The following is a 20581-nucleotide window of genomic DNA, read 5'->3' on the forward strand; positions in this document are numbered from 1 at the left end:
CTGCATATTTTTCGAAACTTCAGCATCTTCTTCTTATATTTATCTTAAATACTCTCATGTTTCATTCATGTTTTATTCTGCTAGGAAGTAACTGATGGGAGTTTTTAGAAAGGCAAGGATAGTTTCATTTTCAGGCAAGGTCATGGTGTCGGTTTATTTGAATGCACGTGGTATGAATATTCAATACCGAGTGTTATAGCAATTTTTGAAGAACGAAATCAAGGAAAAACGGCCGCATTTGGATGAAAAGAAAGTGTTGTTCAATCAAGATAACAGAAATCATATTGTTATTCTCAAACTACAATAATTTCTTTGAGCTTATATTGAAAGAGTATTCAACGAATTAAACTTCCTACAACATTATCCAAAGAGCACAGACACAGCTGCTTGTTATTTCTAGAACTATTTTTAAATACCTTATTTTTAGAAGAATATTGTTGATTCTCTACTAAGTCTCTACTAAAAAGTCGTCTCCCTGGTGACATGAACTACATTTGCAAAAGTTTCTAAGTTTCCACTCAATTGTCATTCCATTGCTACTTAAATTAACTAAACAATAGTTTTACGCTAAACATTTTTTTATATAATTTAAACATGACATACTACATTAATCGGCTGTAACATGAACATTCACTCGAATATTTTAAATGGTTTTTAAAAGTTTTTTGTATTTTCTAATTAATTGTAATTTATACAAAACTCAGACTCAAACTCTGAACACAGCTTATTCGAATTTGGCGAGCGTGTAAAAAATTCGATGTAGCAACATAATTCATTTTATTTAAATTTGTCAAATTATGCGGCAGCCGGCAGGCTAACGTGGCACATATTTATAGGCATAATTTTTATATAGGCACTTAAAGCTTTAAGGCTGACAGCAGGCGCTTTAATTGTTGTACCAAACGCCAAACACAACACTTCAAGGACTCGTTGGCCACAGCATTGCTTGCGAATAAAAGGAACACATGACCCGGCTCAAGCGAATTTTGTTTGGCTGTCGTTCTTGTTGTTGTTGTTCTTGTTGTGCCTCACGATAAGGTTCAATTTGCTGTCCTTGTAATGTCAACCTTTATTGCTGTATTTACCCAACAGGCAACAATGGGAGCCAGCCAGCAGCCCGAGCAGCAGCAGCAGCACAACAAATATTCTTACAATATTTTTACGGCGCGCAATATTCATGCGTCATACACAAACATACATAGACACACAGATACAGACACACACATGTAGACATGCGAGCATTATGGCACATCGCATGGCGCACTTACGCCATTTTGTAGCTTTAATAAAGCGCAAAAATGCGTTGTCTCGATTCCATAAACTTCATTTGCCGCAGGACAGTGCAGCATCCCTTTGGCTGTGTCTATGACCAAGCACAATTTTTTCTCGTATTTATTCATTCCTTTCCTTCTTGTCGAGTATTGTCGTCCGTGCCGTAATTTGAAAAAGGAAATGTGTGCGGGTAACTCATTCAATTTGTCACAAATTCGTAGTAGATAGTTTCGTTTTTTATTTGAACTCAAAAGTTGACTGCCTGCTATTTGATGAAGTTGTCTTTTCACATAGCAGTTCGTTGGCCTCTGAAAACTAATTAATCACTATATTGTTCTATTTATTTGTCTTGAAAATTGTCAAAAGTTAATTAGCAAAGTTTTGTCAGCTGCCTCTTTTCCTGCTGCCTATTGTACTCTTATAACGAACAAAAACACGAAAAAATGTAAAACCAAGTGAAAAAGAAAAGGGAATGTGGAAAAAATGAGTGGCAAGAGCAACATACTTGTAAGTTGAAAATTGGCGCACAAACTTTCAACTGCGGGCTGAAGCAAAGAGAGCATTAAATATGCAGCTCAAGTACATAAATCGACGACTTAATCAATTTAGTTGGCTCCAAGCACATTTTGAGTGGCATTGGCAACAATCACGATAATCATGAATAGATGATAGCACAAGAGCAAAAGATTATGAATTCATGATCCACAATGAATGATTTCATGATGGCTGCCGATTATTAAATGTTGTTCGTGTTTTAGTAACAGCCGCTGATGTAACTCTACTCTTGCTGTAAAGCTAGATAAACATGGCTGAGTAAGAAGTAATCATATTTAAAAGTAGCTCCTAACTTCCATTTGACTTTCTTTTTAAATTTTCAACTAAATTCTTTACAAAATATATCCTACTAAGAGTAAGTTTTTCACTTACAAAACCTATCAAATAATGATGCTATATATTGTTTGTATTAAGCCTGCTTATGTATAATTAATTGTTTAAATATAATTTAAAAGTAGCTTTTAACTTCCATTTGAATTTAATTTTCATTTATGCTCTAAATTCTTCCAATTAGAAAGCCTACAAAATAATGAGATTATATATTGTTTGTATTAAACCTGCCTAAGTATAATTAAGACAGCTTTTAAGTTATAGCTTTTACAATTCACAAGCTTTCGATGTTCATACAGTCGAACAGAGGAACAAGCAAACGAACGGAAGAACAAACATATCTATATTCGTTCGTCTCGTTTATATATAGTATTCCAATGAAATGAAGTCTGTGATGCCATCTTATACCTGTTGCATACATATTGGACTCAGACTTTCTGGAATACCCTTTTATCCTTCAAATGTAGGGTAAAAAAATTTGGTAAATTAAACTTATTATACATCTCAAAATATAAGTCAAAGCACTTATTGTAATTGCTTCTACTCGTATTTAGTTTGCAGTTTTTATGTTACTAATAATTAATCTCCATTATCAACCACAATTTGTTTACACTAACAAGACAAAAGAGCGAAAATAACAGATAATGTTAATTTCATTATTCATTGTTGTATGGCCTTTCATTAATTATTTGCGTTGTTGTAACATCCAAACATAGTCGCAAGAAAAACCATGCAAATGTGTTTTCGACATGTTTTCAATTTCAATAAAAATAATGCCGGAGAATAAAAGGCAGCGCCGAAACAATGGAAAACCAATACGTTTGTCGGCATGGATTTGCATGAAAACTGAGACCAGAAAAAAACTCAAAAGAGAGTGTGAAAATACGCGCATGTGTATGTGTAGGTGTGTGTGTGTGTGTGTGTGTGGGATGTGTGGGGAGTACACGTGAACCTTTGCCTTTGGCTTCCAAATCCCCAGATGCGCAACAGGCAGAGTACAACAAAAAATTAGGCTTAATGGAATTATACATTAAATTAAATTGTTTTATAAAAAATGCAAAACAAAAGGCATTTTATAAATGGCTAACAACGAGACTAACAAAAACGCATGCAAAGTAAAACGCTGACATGGCGGGATGCGAATGATGAGCTTTTTGCATTGGCCAGTGGGAAGGGGGGGAATATAAGAAACGAATATAAAAACGAGCTGCAAGCGAAATGCAAACGGCGGAAGTTGAAAGAAAAACCACTAATGGAATGTCACGACAATGTAAAGGCAGATAAAAGTCATTTAACAATCCAAAAATTGGCAATTACCACAAAATCTGATTAAAGAGAGTGGCGAGAGTGGAAACAAAAGAATGTGAAGCTGAACACAATGCTTAGATGAACTAGTTATTCAAAGTTGTAAAATGAAGGAACCAAGGGAAATATATATACAACAGATTTAGCAGGAAAACGAAAGGAGCGAAACAGAGTATGCATTTCCATGCTTGATAGATTATTTAACTGAAAACTATGCTATATGGAAAAAAATCCATTTGTATTATTAAGAAAGTTCTTATGTTATCTATATACATATATATAAAGCAAAGTCGGGTTTGTTCAAACATTTATAATTCGAGAATGGCTGAACCAATTTTCATGGTTTTTAATTCGTTGTATTTGTCCCCATCCCGAAAACTAGAATAACTATTAGAAACATTGGAATTTGAGCTCCAAAGGAGGGAATCGGGAAGAAAACCGGTCACCATAGTTTCTATGAAAAATCAGTTTTTTGCAACGGATGACATATGAACAAATGACTTAATTTTATAAAACAATAAAGTCCAATCGATTGATCTCACTGCATCGTTCCAGGATATTCTGTGAATCCAATCAGAGTCGGTATATAGTATTGTTTTAATAATGTTGTCTGTGATTTGTTTTCATGTGTGAACTTTAAAAAAAGATCTAAACTTTCTCCACGGAGCTGATGAAGAACGGAAAAGTGTGCGGCACAATTGGGTCCCTAGTTCTTTCTTCTCAAACACCAGAGCAAAGAGAGGCAAACCGTGAAACGGCTAGATTAGAAAGGAGAAATAAAGATAATACCACAGATCAACAACGAGAGATTCTTCGAAATGGAAGAAGAATTACTTCAAGTGTTGATTTCAATTTGATTTGAAGCGTTTCTATACGATTGCATAAGTGATTTCAGCTCGCATCCTTTCGTTTGCATTGGTCTAATGGACGTACCTATTTTGCGAGTATTGTGTGCATTGAAGTTTGCTGGAGGAAGGCTTGGATTTTGCTGCCTTAATGGCAAAGTGAAATTGCCATTATTGGTTCCGTCACCAGAGCGATTGCACTCCTTGCTTTGTGGAAAAACACCAGAATCACGACATTTTCTAGCGAACACACAAAAATATCGAAAAATTTAATAAATTTAGAGGAAACTCTCTACCTACGGTTATATGTTTGGAAATGAGAACTGAAAAGCAACATGCTAGCCGTGCGAAGCTTGAGCGGGCCACAAGGTTTGACATAAAGATAGAAAAGAAACTATTTCGCTAACAAGTAATATTTATTGTGTGTCCCACATAAATGGAATGATGTTCGACATAAAGATAGAAAAGAAACTATTTTGCTAACAAGTAATATTTATTGTGTGTCCCACATAAATGGAATGATGTTTGACATAAAGATAGAAAAGTAACTATTTTGCTAACAAGTAATATTTATTGTGTGTCCCACATAAATGGAATGATGTGTTAATTGAATAGTTGAAGTATTAATCATTTAGTACTTATTGTTCCCAAATTAATTCAGGTTTTCTTTATTGCATGACAAAATTTTATCAGTAAAACTGCTTGGACATTGCTTGAGTAAATCAATTTGGCTTCCTGGATATTTTAAATGTTCAAATATGACTTACTAAACATCTGTTTAAATCAATATTGCTTTGAATTAAGGTTTATTGAAATAATGTGCTAATGATTAATTGAGCTATTAATTTATTTATTTATTTATTTTTATTTTATTTCATTTTCATTTATATTACAAAATAGAACAAGCAGTCATAAAAAACAACAAATCGAAATCCCTTCACCGAGTCCGATTCATTGTTAGATATTTTTGTAGTTTCTATAACCTTTTTTATTTCTTTAATTTTATTTAGCTTAAGCTTTCAATTGTATTAATTTTCTTTTTCATCGATCGAAATGAAAAAGAATTTTAAATGAAGAGAGCAGATAAGCAGCTTGTTATACAGAACAGCATTAGAAAATTTTGCATCGAAGCTTAAATTAAAGCAATTTAAATTTAAATACGTTAGAAAGCGACCAGAACTTTTATCAACAACTAAGATGACCCATAATACTAAGAGTTCCAATGGGACTTTTTTTTATTGGTGGACATGTAATCTAAAGATAATAAAATTATTAGCTATAATATTTGACAGCCTACAAACCAACATTAAAACGTAAACTCAACTTATCAAATAAATAGATATATGCGGCCACACACATACATACCTTCTATACCTGCATAAAAACGATTAATAAAATTGAAAACATCGAAAAAAAAGAGCAACTTAATGGCAGCATCCAGGTTGTTATATATTTTGAAATACAATTTCTAATCATTTCAAAGCAGAACTAATCTTTTTTTTAACCGACTACTCAATACTCAATTGTGTGGAGTTGCAGCGCGTTGCATCGATTTGCTCCAAATGTGGCAAAATACCAAGTAGCTTGGAACGATAACGTTTGTCGTAAGCCACGGGATTCATTTCCAAGTAAATGGTCTTCAAAGCCGTATTGGCTTGCAGCACTCTTACGTTCTGCCAGTCATGAATGTAATTGCTTTTCAGAGTCAGATCCTCCAGTTTCTGTAGGTGCTCCAAATTAGTGATTCTCTCAATTCGGTTTCGCGACAAGCCCAGCGTCTCCAATTGTATGTTACCTGAGAGATTCTCAATGGTTTCGATGCCGTTCTCGGATAAATGCAATTCGGTTATGTTGACGAGCTTGTCCAGATTTTCTATTTTCTCAATCCGATTCAGTTGTAGTCCCAGAATTTTAAGATTGACTAACTTATCGAGATTCTCAATCTTCTTTATTTTATTCTTGCATAAGTATAGCTCTCGCAATCCCACCAATGTGTCCAGATTTTCGATTTTTCTCAGCCTATTGTCGCCCAGCTCCAGTATTGTCAGATTTGTGAGCATGCCGAGATTCTTGATATGGCCGATTCTATTGGCAACCAAATAGAGTTGTTCCAAATTGATGAGCTCCTCCAGATTCTCAATATTGGTCAAATAGTTGAAGCTCAGATCTAAATTTTGCAAATTTGTCAACGTCGCTAGATTTTGTATTTTTGTTATTTGATTATCGTAGAGATCGAGCTTCAAGAGAGTTGTCAGTGTATCCAATCCCTCGATCTTTTTGATGCGATTCCGACGCAAATCTAAATGCTCTATCCTCCTCAAACTCTCCAGATTCTCAATTTTGTCGATGCCACCATGATTCAAGTCCAGTTCTAGGCATTCCGAATCAATGCTAATATCTTCTTCATCATCTACAACCTCTTCGATTTCCTCTAGGTGTGCCGGTAATAAAATTTCCAAGACTCTATGTGTTGACGGCCCATCGCCACCATCATTCGCCATTTTATGATTTAGAGAACTTGTTCTTCTAAAATATTCGTAGAACGTTGAATCATGTAATCGCCACTTAACTCCCGCACACCTTTGCTTGCCAGCTTACGTAAATATTTACATATATTTTGAAGCCTTATTTTATATACGGGTATATGACTTTTTTTGTTGAATTTTTACATCAAGTGAGCAAGAAGAGAAAATGTGTTTTGACACTTTAAGCAGAGTAGCACGGTCGATGAAGTAAGCAAGGAGGGCAGTGGCTGAGTTTTGAGAGTTGCGTTTTGGAAGTGCTGAATAGTTTGTTTAATATATTATGAAGTTTTAGGTTTAATCGCAAAACACTTACTACATTCTTAAACGGACAATCAAACTGAACTAACTTTAACTTTACTGGGGAAAATTGCGTGAGTTAGATCAGCCGATATCTGATAGCCAGGTAGATAAGTCAGCCATCACTACTCAAGCTTTAAACTGCACACATAAGTTACGTGAGACGCCATTAAGCATCCTTCATGGTTAGCTGACTACTTTGACTCAACAGTGTATAGAATCTATTCTGTTTTGAGCAAATCTATGCGTTGTAAATGACAAACATAAGCTTACAATATACTAATAATAATCGTTTAAATTATGCCAGACTTTATGCACATCTGCAAAAAGGAATATATTTTTTAAATAGAACCAACTCTTGGGTTTCATATACAAGTGTTTTTCAATTAAGTTTAAATCACTGATCCATTTTTTTTTAATTTTTAGAAGAATGAAACTTTGCTTACAAATTTGTGCATTGCTTTTAATGGAAATACTTTGGCGCAGATTGGCATGAAATTGTAGGCTTCTACTTGCTGTATGGACCATAAGTTTTGCTCGAAGCACAGCTTAGAATCTAAATATATAATTTCGCACTAAACTTTAATGATTATGGGCACATTTACAAGTAGCTGCAGGTAAATGCCATAGATAAGACATCAGAAAGCTCGCGGCATTTGCGCGATTACATAATAGCGGCAATTGCGGTGGCTGTTATCCAAAAAAAAAGAAAGAGAGCAAAAATAGCAAACATTAACAAAAGCCATAACAGAGGGAGCCGAACAAATAGACAAAAACAACGCCATTGCTTTTAATGCCGATTATTAGCTGCTCAAACGCAGCCACTTAAGGGCAGCTTGTGCTCGCGCTTTGTTGCCTACTTGTAGGCTATTAACGCGAAAAACAGCTGAGCTTGGGATTTTGGTTCTCCAATTGCAAATTACAATTGGCCAGCATTCAAAGAGTTTAGACTAATTGGCCGGAACAGATCGAGAGAGGCTCAACTCGGCTCAAGGTCGACGGGCGCCGTTGTCTAATGGTGCGTATGAGTAACGTGTGCGTCGTTTAGAGTTGCCTCACTGCCTAGCCAATTTCTTTCCCATCATTATTGTTATTGTTATTCTGTTGTTTCCGCTTTGTGCAAAACTTTTTTTTGCCAACACGACGAACGTAGCTGGCGCGTGACTCTCAGTGCGTCGCATCCTGCTCCTCTCTGCTGCCGTTGTAGCGTTTAAACTTTTTTTCTTTCGATTAAATTTGCACGAGAAGTTTTTGCTATTTAATGCTCTTTTGTTTATTAAATAAATATTTAAAATAACTTTTCGCCCCGCTTTGATTGCCGTGCCATGACTGCCGACTAGGCAAGGTAACAGGCGGCGTATACGTAATATATGGAAATTGCTTGCTACCATGCGAAATTTTTTGTTGTTGCCATCTAATGGCATATTTTGGCGGCATAAAATGCATTTATTGCTTTTTAAACAATCTCCGCAGCCAAATTGTTTACACATATTAAATTGATGGCAAGTTGTGCCCATAAAGCTGGCGGCCTATCAAGATTATTGCCTAATGATGCCCACGTCTGCTTAAACACAACGCACAGCTGCTGCTTAGCACGATAAATCGGTGGCAATATTATGTTTGTGCCAACACTAATATACATATTTACACACTCTGTGTGTCCCACAAAAGCAAGAACTTTATTTAATTGCAAGTGCAAACAGCAGAGTCTGTGTGTTTGCAGCTTTTAGTTAAATTTTAAACTGCCTGCCAACGTGGGCCAAAGGGCTTACATAAGAGGCAAACAAACAAACAAACTGCCATGCAGCACTAAAATAAGTAATTAAAGTAACAAACATGTCTAGTAGACTATGCGATTACATATATATATTCACTTCTGTGATAAACTAAGCAAATAAAATCCTAGTAATTAGCTAAGACTCCTTAAAAAAATATTGTGTATAAATATGTACTATATGTAATAATATAGATAAAATAAAAAATTAAATTTAATTAAATTTTTTAAATTAATGCTTGCACCCTAGTTTATGATTTTTTAGTTGGAATAATTGATTGATATATCATTATTTTGTTGTTGCATTTATTTGTTATATTATCGCATTATTTAGTTCACATCATTTTTATTATAATTTTAAAGCTCGATGTATTGGCGGCCCGATTAGGCTGGAAAATCGACTTTAATAAGGTTCCTCCATATGAACCTTTACTCAATTGATAGAACACGTCAATATCGACTCGCCGGATACTTAGAAGGAATGGTTGTAAGTTTGTATTGCATCCATCGTATGGTCCGGATCTGACGCCAATTGATTATCACCTTTTCGGTCACTACACTATTTCCTGGATGACATTCAATGGCCAAGTTTTTCGGGGCAAGAACCTGAGCTTTTATGAGAGAGGATTTATGAAGCTATCCTCAGCAACAAGTTATTACATCATAGTCAAAACCCCAATATGATTTAAGAAATATCAACGATAGTACGATATTTTAAAACAAGAGTATTAAATAAATTATTTAATTTCTCATTATATTGTAAAATTCCTCTAATAAATAAATACACCAGAAGTGTTCGATGAACTGGCATATAACAATATTAGTTTAATAAAATTAATTATTTCACTCATATAAAATTAAATATTAATTACATCTTTAAATCTATCTCCACTTCTGCAGCATTAATTTCCCAACACATTGTTACATTTTGATAAATTTGTACACATAGTTTTTCAACCGAGTGTATGTAACTATCTATGTTTATGTCTACTGGCTTAGGTGTCAATGTTTGTGTTTGCTTGGAGCAACAAATACTATGAACAACAACAACCGCAACCAATTCCGCAAAGACAAACCCATTAAATAAAACTTGTGCCCAACCGCATCAAATGGCTGCATTGTGGTTGAAGTTGTGGCTGTCGTCCGTCCCAGCATTAAAATGTAGCTCAAGTGACTTAAGCGACAGACCGGCAGTTCGGGGCTGGCTCTTTAAGTTTCCTCGGATATTACGCATACGCCGCATGGCACGTGCAAAAGTTTTCCAGTGAAAGTGCTTTTGTTTTTATTTTGTTTTACCTCCATCTTCAGCTTTATCTTATTCGTTCCTATGGCCACATCACTTGCAGCTACGTGAGTTGGCAAGAGAGTCAGTGTGGCACGTTGCACGTGTCAGCACGCGCCAGAGGCCAAGAAACAAACCCCCCAACAAACTTATATTGCAACGAAGTGCAAGCGTACTAGATATACAATAGTTTTTTATAATCGGCACTCTAACAAAAAGTGAATGTAAAACATATGCATATGATACTTAAAGTTTTCATAAACTTGCAGCACTGCAGAAAGGTGACATTGCTATTGAAGATTCACATTTGCTGCTGACCTATTTTTGTACTGAATTCGGACTTAAACTTGGCTTTATCGATAAGCAAGGAATAAAAATGCCTGTCTTTTAACTAGAAAACTTAACACTGCTCTCACTAATATAAACTGCTTCTTCACACACTTGGGCCATAAACTTGAAAATAGATGTTTAGGTCCATTTAATGAGGTTAACATAGAAGATAACAAAATAGTAATAAAAACAACAAAATTAAGCAACAAAAAGTACACAGGGACAGACTAAAATTGTTTCCAATTCATGATTTTGTGGCCGCCAAAAAATCGTTGTTTTTGTTAAGAATCATTTAAGAAATAAAATATATTTCCATGAATATATACATACATGTATCTGAAAAGTAGAACACATATTTGTATTTCTAAGCTACCAAGTAAGATTTTTGATCAAACGCAATCGTTCTGATTCACAGCGGCAAAGTAAGAAGTCTTTCAATTCACTGACCATTAACAGTTAATTACTGAATTAAAGAATATAACTATTTTAGTCAATCATGGATATGCGATGGTGGTAGCTCCGTGATTTGAACCAAAAATTTTTTTTAAATCTGCTCATGTTGAGCCGTTGCTCCTGTTTTAATGCCATTTTTGGTTACTTAGAGGATGTGTGTTTTTTTATGTGCGGTGTTTTTGATTTAGCAGCCAAATTGTTTAACAAGCAGGCTTATAGATATTCCTAAAGCAATATAAACATTCGAAAAACTGTTAAACTGGAGCAAAGTTCTCCATCAAAGTGATAAACAAACTATTTAATCTAAAATTTGTTTGCAATATTCAACTGAGCTATTTGCAATTAACAAGTTTTTGCTGCAAAATAATCTTATTATGATATGCATTGGCTTTAAAATTAAAAATAAATAGACTGCTCACAATATTTCGGATTAAATGCCAAAAAACACTATATTGTATTTCAAAGTTTATACAAATAACTATATTGTCTTGCGAAGAGTTTTATTTACTTATTAATAACAAAGCAAACGTGGAAAAGCTTTTGCTTTAGGGAGACAGCACCGCTTTATCAACATTCGGTTTGAATGCGTGTCAATGAAACTTTAAATTGCTATTCAAGCAACTACAGCAGAAAGCAATCAGAACGGCAATTGGCAAGAAATGAATGCAAGAGACGTAAAATTGACGTACATGTGGCGATAAGTTTAAAGAACAAACACACATACACACATAAATAAGGAACGCTGAAATTCAATTCGGCACAGTAAGCAATAAAATATCGTTCGCCTCAGCTCACAATCAATTCCCCTTTGTATCATTTCCGTAACCGTTCGCCAGCAAAATTATATCGATATTTATTTGCTTTTGTGTGCTTTTTGATTTCGACTCTCGACTATCGCCTCGGGCCTGACTTGTTTGTAGCTAATGCTGAAAAGCAAATCCTTCACCTGCTCTAGACAGCCAGGAAGCTGCCGGGCTGGACTGCTGGCCAAATATTTACTCACAACTTTGGAGCCGAAATCTGTGCCAGCTATTAAATATAGTTCCGAAGAAACAGCAGCAGCAAAAATATGTTTACATATTAGCCAACTCGGTCATGAAATTCAAAACACGTACATAAATATTTTTTGTTGACGCTGACAGAGTCAAGCCTTCAAAAGGCTGAGGCCCAAAAGGAACCTGGGCACGTTTTAATATATTAAATTAAAATTGTGTAGTAGAACGTTAAAGCCTTGGCAATCCGACTCTTGAATACACTGACGTCCAAGTAATAGAAGCCATCTGATATACAGCCGATTTTGATCATATCTTTATAAATGAAAATTTGTTGCTTCTAAGCTTGAATGCTACACCGATCGATCCCATGACAGGTATACGATTAAGCGCTCTGATTTTAATGCAACATCAGAATAGCAGGAGACAGAATAAAGCACTGATAACTGTCAGATTTATTCTACTAAGAGTGTTGTTTCCACCAATACTTCCTATGTCAGCTATATTTAAACGTGCTCTGCATATGAATAAGATTAATACCAAGTTAGGTGTTCCTAGCTGTTGTGGTTCAGAAGTTCTCGATGTTCATACAGTCGAACAGCAAAACAAATGAACGGACAAATAGAGTATCATTTTTATTTAACATTTAATCTTATAATACTCATAATATAATTTTGGCGTTTTGAATTTCTAGTATAGCTTACTCTGCCTGTTCAGGGTATGGAAACCACCACTTCTCCCTGCACACCTCTACCACCACTCAAGCAAATGTCATTTAAAGACTGGTGTCTCCGGCCCAGGCACAACTAATAACCCATGATGATTATTTTCTTCGGTTTTCCTCGAATATTTCATTCATAAAATACGCACAGCACGTGGCAAATATTCATCTCCTATGCCCGGCCCCCCGACCCACCAATAGCCCCACAAATTTCCCATAACAAAGCCAAACACAATTTCCCACTATTAAACGACAGAGCGCACGAAAGAGAGAGAGAGAGCCTCGCTGAGAGCGCGTCGGCAACATCTCATTAACCGGAAAATCAGCAGCAGCTGACGACGCTGCTGGCGCTGACGTCGACGTCGTCGACGAGGCCGTTGCAATGCTGCTCGACAGCGCTGCTTGCGCTTCGGCTGCTTTTCACTTTGGTTTTCAGACTGAATGGACCAGTTTGGAAAATTCGCAAAGTCAGTTTGTTTTGAAATTTCGTCGCGTGCCGTTCGTCTCGACGGATAACAAACGGCCAACCGCTCCCAATATTCAAACAAATTTCAAATCGTAAAGGCGCGCAAAAATTGTGAATTCAAAATAAATTCTTATTGTTCAAATAATTCAACAAAATAGAAATAAAATTGTGTACTCAAATATATAAAAAAAATTTAAAACTAAGGTTCTTACGCAAATACACATTTATTATTACACATTTATTAGCAAACGCTTGCCGCTAAATAATTTGCTCAATTTGGCATGCAGCGACACAGAAAAAAAAACAAATAAAATAAAATATAAAAGAAAATAAACAAATGCTGTTGGTGTCATAACAAAATACAAAACTACTAAAGAAAAGTGTGTATATATTAGTCAACGAGTACTGCGGTCGACACACAATTTATTTCCGTTTAATAACAAAATAAATGGAATCAAATAAATTACACATCAAATATATATTTGACAGGTAGTCTCAGAAATGTTTTCTTTTCAGTTAAATAACTACACACACGTGTCAATAGCAATACATTTATTGATGGGTGCCATCGGGGGTCAACACTTTTATTTGTGTCGCCAATTTAATTAAACCGTGCCCATTGCATAAGGCATGCAACTTGCAACTCTATCAAGTGCAATTTGATTAAAAACGAGAGCAATTTCAACATGAAGTCAATTAAATTCAAACGATTCTACAGTGATGCCAGTCAGCTAGCCACCACTTATAAATAAGCTGCCTGCTGGCCATGACTGTAATTTGTTACAAACAATTACAAAGATATCGGCAGCAAAGAGTCAGCCTTAATCTGCTAGATTAAATCACAAATATTTGATAGAGTCGTCAAGGCTAGCGAAGATTTTCCAATCAATTCCCACCGAAATAGGTGCGGCACTATTTCTTATTTTAATTTCTGGGGCAGCAATTGATATTGGAAGGTTTGGAAACCAATCTAGTTCTTATCTTAGTTTCTGGTGAAAAGTTTACGCTCTTGAATTGTTCTGTTTCCGTCAGAATCTGGGACTTTGTTGCACGAATCACACAATAACACAATTTCATGAATGGCTTTTCGTTACAAAGAAAGACACTAAGGAAAAGAGCAGGAGGGTTAAGCCGTGTAACTACTTTCCACATGCAGCAAACATTTAAACATTTCAACTAAGCATTTTGGAAATCAAAACTAATGATTGCTACGGACAACTTCAATTCCCAAAAGTTGACCTGCTTCTTGCAAAGTTAAATATTTGAACGGCAGATTAGACCTTTAATTCTATTGCTAGTTAAGCAGCAACCATCCACAAGTCTGAGAAGCAACAGTTAAGGTATACTCGTTTAGAGGCAATCAATTGTGCCACAAATATGTAGCAAGTCGAGCCACAAAGCCAGTTTGTAAATAAGTATTGTATTTATACAATTATTATCGTATTAAGTTCGTAGTTCAATTAAGTCACTTACCAATTATGTTAATCCTCTGTTAAAGTAAAGTTGCCTGAAAGAGAAAATTTAGTATATTTTAATTTTTAATTTAAGCATTTTTTTTTTTAAATATACAATTTGTTAGTCTTCAAAATTAAGTAGTTTTCGGACTATGCCTAAAAAGTTTATTTATTGATCAGTCTGATCAGTCTGCCGCTTAACATTGTACTATCCATATTACTCATACGCCCCGTTATAGCACTTACATAGAGCGCTATCTAGCCATTATATTTTCTAAAATACCACATGCCTTTAATGCCAAAACATATGAGTAATCGATAATTAAATTGAAAATTTAACAATAAGGCTTCATTTTAGCACGCTGTGCAGACAGAATATACTTATTTATTTATTTATTTATTTATATAAGATCTGATATGCGCTTATTCATATCATTAAACAGTTCAATTTATTGGCAATCAAAGTCATAAGAGTTTATAAATGCGAGCGCATAAGCGAATGTAAACCTCAGGGTGCTGCACACATCAATAATTTATGTGTTCTAATATGATTTCTTAAACTGTAGTGAGATATAAGTAGAACAACGACCTTTCAAATTGTTATAAAAACCACAACTGACCGCCAATATTTTAAATTGTAACCATGAGAACGTTAAACTATTGCTGCATGGTCTATAAACAGCTCAGAAATCAAATTAAATTGCGATATCGAAGTAAACCAAAAGGTTCTTAGTTCTAAGAGTGATTGTTTCTATTGTAGGTTATAATTATATTCTATACAAAACATATAAGTACCAACATTTTTTAAGATATATAGTAGTATTCGATACGTCTTAACGTGCTGGTCATATATGGACCTTTAAAATGGGGTCACTCCTTCTTCTGTCTGTTTGGCACTTACACTTTCTAGTATAACCTTTCTATCTACGGATACAGAACTTACAAATGATAAGGTTTCACAAAGTGGAACTTATTTTTTATTTAAGTTTTGGGATGTTTTTTGTATACCTTTTATGAGTTTTAAGTTGGCTGCAACTAATTTTGTGCACTTTATAATTTGAAGAATAGATTAATCTGTGACTTAATTATTCTAAGCTTTACTTTTTTATTTATTTATTTTATATTTCTTTGTTGATTTATATATTATATATAAATAGCATTCACCAATAAACTTTGTTAATTCAACTGCTTAGTATTATGTTTTAATATTTTTTTATATTTTAAATTAATTTATTTTTGACAATAAGTGTTATAGCAATTAATTTAAAATAAAATTTAAATGATGTCCGCTTTAGACATTAACTGAACTAAATTCAGTATTAATTTATATTTTTTTAGCTCATTTCATCTCAACTTTAAAGACAAATATATATTTTTGGGATATCCTTTTACATTTTTTTCTTACATTTTAATTTTTGTCTTAATATTTTTCCTATCTCACATATTACAACTAACATCTAGTCATTAAAGTCATAAGGTTGCCTGTGCTGCTTGGTTTTCAACTTTCGTCAATCACTATAGTTTCTCTAGTAATTTTCCCCTGACTGACAGATTCAGTTTTGTAGAAACTTTGCAAAATTGCAAGGCTTCAGTGGTTTTGACTCTGCGTTGATTGCGAATAAATGTTGTTTAAAGTTTAAATGAATTTCAAGTGAACGGAAATCTTTACCCAAAATGTAAGCAAGTGGCTTTTGATGAAGATGTTACGCTTAACGGTGACATATCCTTAAAAAGAGCAACAAAAAATATGAGAAAAACTTACTGTAAAGATCCTACAAACTGACTACAAAAATGCAAAATTATAGCAGGGGCAGATATATTGTTGTCATGTCTCGTTAAAAGCTATCATGACGAGCACAAAACACAATTTGGCTTTGGAGGGTGCACACAAATTATACATTAAATAGAATGTTGTTCCTAGGCAACCACCTCCCCAAATGTAGGTCATGAAAAATTGCGTGTAGACGCCATCCGAACTACCATACCAACTGACCGCGTCAACACGTCCAGCACTCGAAACCTCAAAGCTAGAGACCCCCAAAGAGTCCAAACGCCCCACCAGCCCCACCAATTAAGAATGACTTTAATTTTTGACGAATTTCCAGCACGTGCGCGGAATGTTAATCAACCGAAAGTGGAAGCGAAAGTGAAAAAAGTGAGGCATGAAAAACACGCCATTAACAATAACAATAACTAGAAGCACGGTAGACATCAACAACAACAACAACAGCAATTAAACGCTACAATTTTAAATGCAAATTAATTAAAAGGCAAACAAATATACATATATACATATATATGAAAATATGGCGCCGTGATGTGAAGTGTATGTGTATGTGTCTGTATCTGTGTCTGTGCATGCATTTGTGTACGCACCGGAAGTTGAAGGTACCAAACGGAAATCAAAGCGCCAGCCTGTGACTATATTTTTGGACTTACTCGAGTCGTGCTGATTACGTAATTAAATGTAAATTTTTTCGTGCGCTTTGTTGTTTTCACAAATTGTTTACTTGAGCCTAAACAATTAGTAAATGTAAATAGAAGCAGCAAGAAAATTATGAAGGAAGTCATGTTTAAATGCGGCAGGAAATGACACGATATCACAAATAGAGGCAAAGCATCGCCAACAACATCGTCGTCGTCGTCGTCACGCACTCCTTGCAGCGCAGCAGAAACTTGGCAGGTGGGTACAGAGAATACGGCGAGGAGGTAGGGAGGGTAGGGTAAGAAGGTGTGTAAATATTTCAAGGCTGTAAATTGAGTTTCCTTTCAACACACACACAAACTCACGCAGGAGACACACTCATTAAAAGTTTAGCTTTGACTAATGGCAAGAAGCTGGAAGCGCGTAAAATGTTTTGCAAAATTAATTACGCAAGCGCCGAATGTGAAAAAAGTTAAGAACATGTCCTCATATGCATAATCAAACAAGTTATGAAACTAAATGCAATTTAATGAACAAAGCATTACAAAATTGTGTACCAATTTAAAATATAACTGCTTCCATACGCCATTTTCCACTGTATCGTAGAAGGACTCTTGTAAAAGCAATTTCCAAAAATGTAATCAGCAATAAGCTGATCAAATGAAATGGAAATTTTTCATTTGCAGTGCAAGTAAGTGGAAACTGTACACAAAATGTCATTTATTTATATTTTAAAAGAATGAAGAAAGAAGAAAAGTGAGATCATTATTCGCGAACTGATTAGTAAAGCAATAACTCTATAGACAATCAATAGGTTAATATATGATGCAAAAATGTTAAATAATAATAATACAATAAAATTTTTAAGCAAGCTATTGTCCAGATTCCCACTCATACATACCTAATTTTAAACATAGGTGGGTCTAAAAAAAGTGAAAACATATTTTTAAATGTATGTATAAATAATTAGTTGATCAATAAACAAAGCTTTTGATCGAAAATAACAAAAATTGACAAACTGGTTCCATGTGGAATTTTATATTGAGAAGCGTGGAAATGTGAAATAAAATGTATCTTAGTTGTTACACATATAGATACTCATCATTCCTTCCTATCCTTAGGTCGAATGCCTGTAACCATCACTGTAGAGCAGTTTGTTTTGTGTATTTCAAATGTGTTAAACTACCATTTGAGGGTTTGCAGAAGGAGTTTAACTCATTTACTTAGCAGCAACTGAATCTCTGCTGTAAATGTGGAATAAAATTGAATTTTTAGGCAGCATATTCAATTCATTTGACACTGTCTTTAAACTAAGCTCTCTGAGCTGATATGGAAAGCCTTTAAGCACGCTTACAGCCACAGTCTATAGGTGTATAGGAGTAACAAATAATTCTGTTCAAAAAGACACACGGAAACAAACCGTAAAATGTAAAATTTTGTCGGTTACACACACACAGTTATAAACTTATTCACAGACAGAGCGCCAAATCGGAGACTTAGATTTATTGCAAGACCAACGTTGGTTTCCCCCCAAACCCCCAATTATGTGGCTCTGTTACTCATTTGTAACCTTCTATGTGGCCGAGGCTTGCCTTATTTTTCTTTTCACCTAGTTTCCTGCTCTTTTTTCGCCTTCTTCTGCTTTGTCTGTTTTTTTGGACAAGTTTTTTAAACTCTAGTTTCGTGTGCGCCCCATTTGCTGCGTAACTGCAAAACAGGAAATTAAACTAACTTTTGCTCTCTTCCTCCTGCAACTTAATGAGACATAAAAGGCGTACAAGAATTATGACTGACTTGGCTGTGAGTGTGTGTGTATGTGTGTGTGTTTAGTGGAGTGTGTTTGTCGTTAAGGAAAAAGCAAAGCCATTTGCGTTTTGACTCTCTCCCGCCATAGACAAATTCGAGAGATAAGTGACAGCCGTAAAAGTTTAGTGTCAAATGTGCATAAAATTCCGTTTATTACCTGAAGTTTTTGACATTTAGCCGTTGAGTGGTGTCAGAGACACAGAAACATTTATTCACACCTAGGCATTTAGGCAATTCGAGTTATTTGTTGGTGGCAAGTGTGAACATTTCACGCCAAACATGTTGTGGGCGATTGCTGAATTAGCTTTCCCCATTAATCTAAATGGGTTGTTAGTGTGCTGCTGACGTCAGGCGAGGCTTTAATGTCTCAGCCCACTTGATTAGCCAACATCATTGCAGACAGTACTCATTATTGTTGTCGTTTAGTGGGAACCATTTAATCATTTGGTTTAGAAATCACCCTTCTGAAATGTTAATTCTGTACATAAATTGTGAAAGGTTTATTAAAATGTATGTCAAAAATTACATGACTTCTTTTATTAGCACAACGAGAAGCATATCGAGTCTCGAAAATGATTGAACCCCCTACAGTATCATTAGTTAGATCATAATAAGACTCTCTCTCTATCTCTCTCTCTCTCTCTTAATCATCTAACAAGACAATTTTTTGTGTTTTTTCGGCATCCTTTGATACTAGAATTGCTTTGCAGTGTCATTAAAAACGATCCTTTTTAGTTTAATTTCTTAGCTTCTTGGGTTTGACGATTATAAACTTATTTTATAAACACAAGCTTTCTTTTATTCTGCTTTAACAGATTAATAAAAATTAAGCATTCTATAATAGTTTTAATTTTTTGGAAAAAAGGTACCAACCATTAACCGTTTTAACATCGACGAGAAACGGAAAATTGTCAAAAAGTACTTCACAAATCAAGAAGTCCGTGCTTTTCATATGGAAATCAAGCTTTAACAATCTATTTACTATAAAATAGAGTCAGCTTTATTCTCCTGGATCGATAGAAAATATAATGTATAGAAGATGCGAAGTAAACAGGTCTTTTTTAAAACTGTCCAACAAATGTATTTTTTGGCTGTCGGCACGCATGAATAGTGTTAAAAGGATTTTGCGTAACTTCGACGTCCTGGACAAATGTAGTTTTTCAAAAAGCTATAAGTTGGGAATAAAATAGCCATTTACCTAATTGAAGTGTCAAACTATATGCTCGGCTTAATTTTTTTGCTATTGATTCATTAAATATTTATAATCCTAAATATTGAATGCCAAAAATGTGATACAAAAAATTTATATTTTATAAAGCAGCTTCTTGAATTTGGCAAGGCCGTCAACAATTGTTTATTATTTCTCAGTTGGTATTTAGACATTTCCTTTTTGCAAACGCTGACAGTTAATATAAACTGCAGTACATATAAATATTTGTATACATATATTATTTAAAATAACTGCCACATGCACTTGATCTATTTATATTGCACACATATGCGCAATTTTTCAACAAACCATCCGCCAGCAGCTACAAGCCGCAGCAAAAAATTTGATAATAAAAACAAAAGCAAAAGAGCAAAAAATTCTAATAGATTTTTTTTCAAATATTTCAACTAACAAATCATCGGGCAGGGCAACTAAAATAAATAAAGTCGATCGAACATTTATCTATGGCGATATTGAAATTAGTTTTCATTGATTTGAAACTTGTAGGGGCAATGCAAACAATTGGAGCGTACGGAGAT

The 20581-nt window shown here is 34.7% G+C and overlaps 1 protein-coding gene and 1 pseudogene across 1 annotated transcript in view; one reads left to right on the top strand and one right to left on the bottom strand.

The window, feature by feature from the left end:
* Window positions 1-5731: 5731 nt before the first annotated feature.
* Window positions 5732-6934, bottom strand: LOC115624225 (annotated as a pseudogene).
* A 10256-nt stretch (window positions 6935-17190) lies between these two features.
* LOC115623595 (5-hydroxytryptamine receptor 2A) overlaps window positions 17191-20581 on the top strand; it is a 41135-nt gene continuing 37744 nt past the window's right edge. Inside the window, exon 1 of the mRNA XM_030517997.1 lies at window positions 17191-17284. The gene's annotated coding sequence lies outside the window, so the exon portion shown is untranslated. The remainder of the gene's footprint in view (window positions 17285-20581) is intronic.

This window comes from Scaptodrosophila lebanonensis, unplaced genomic scaffold, assembly GCF_003285725.1.
Source record: "Scaptodrosophila lebanonensis strain 11010-0011.00,11010-0021.00 unplaced genomic scaffold, SlebRS2 tig00000053-arrow-pilon, whole genome shotgun sequence".
NCBI classification, from domain to species: domain Eukaryota; kingdom Metazoa; phylum Arthropoda; class Insecta; order Diptera; family Drosophilidae; genus Scaptodrosophila; species Scaptodrosophila lebanonensis.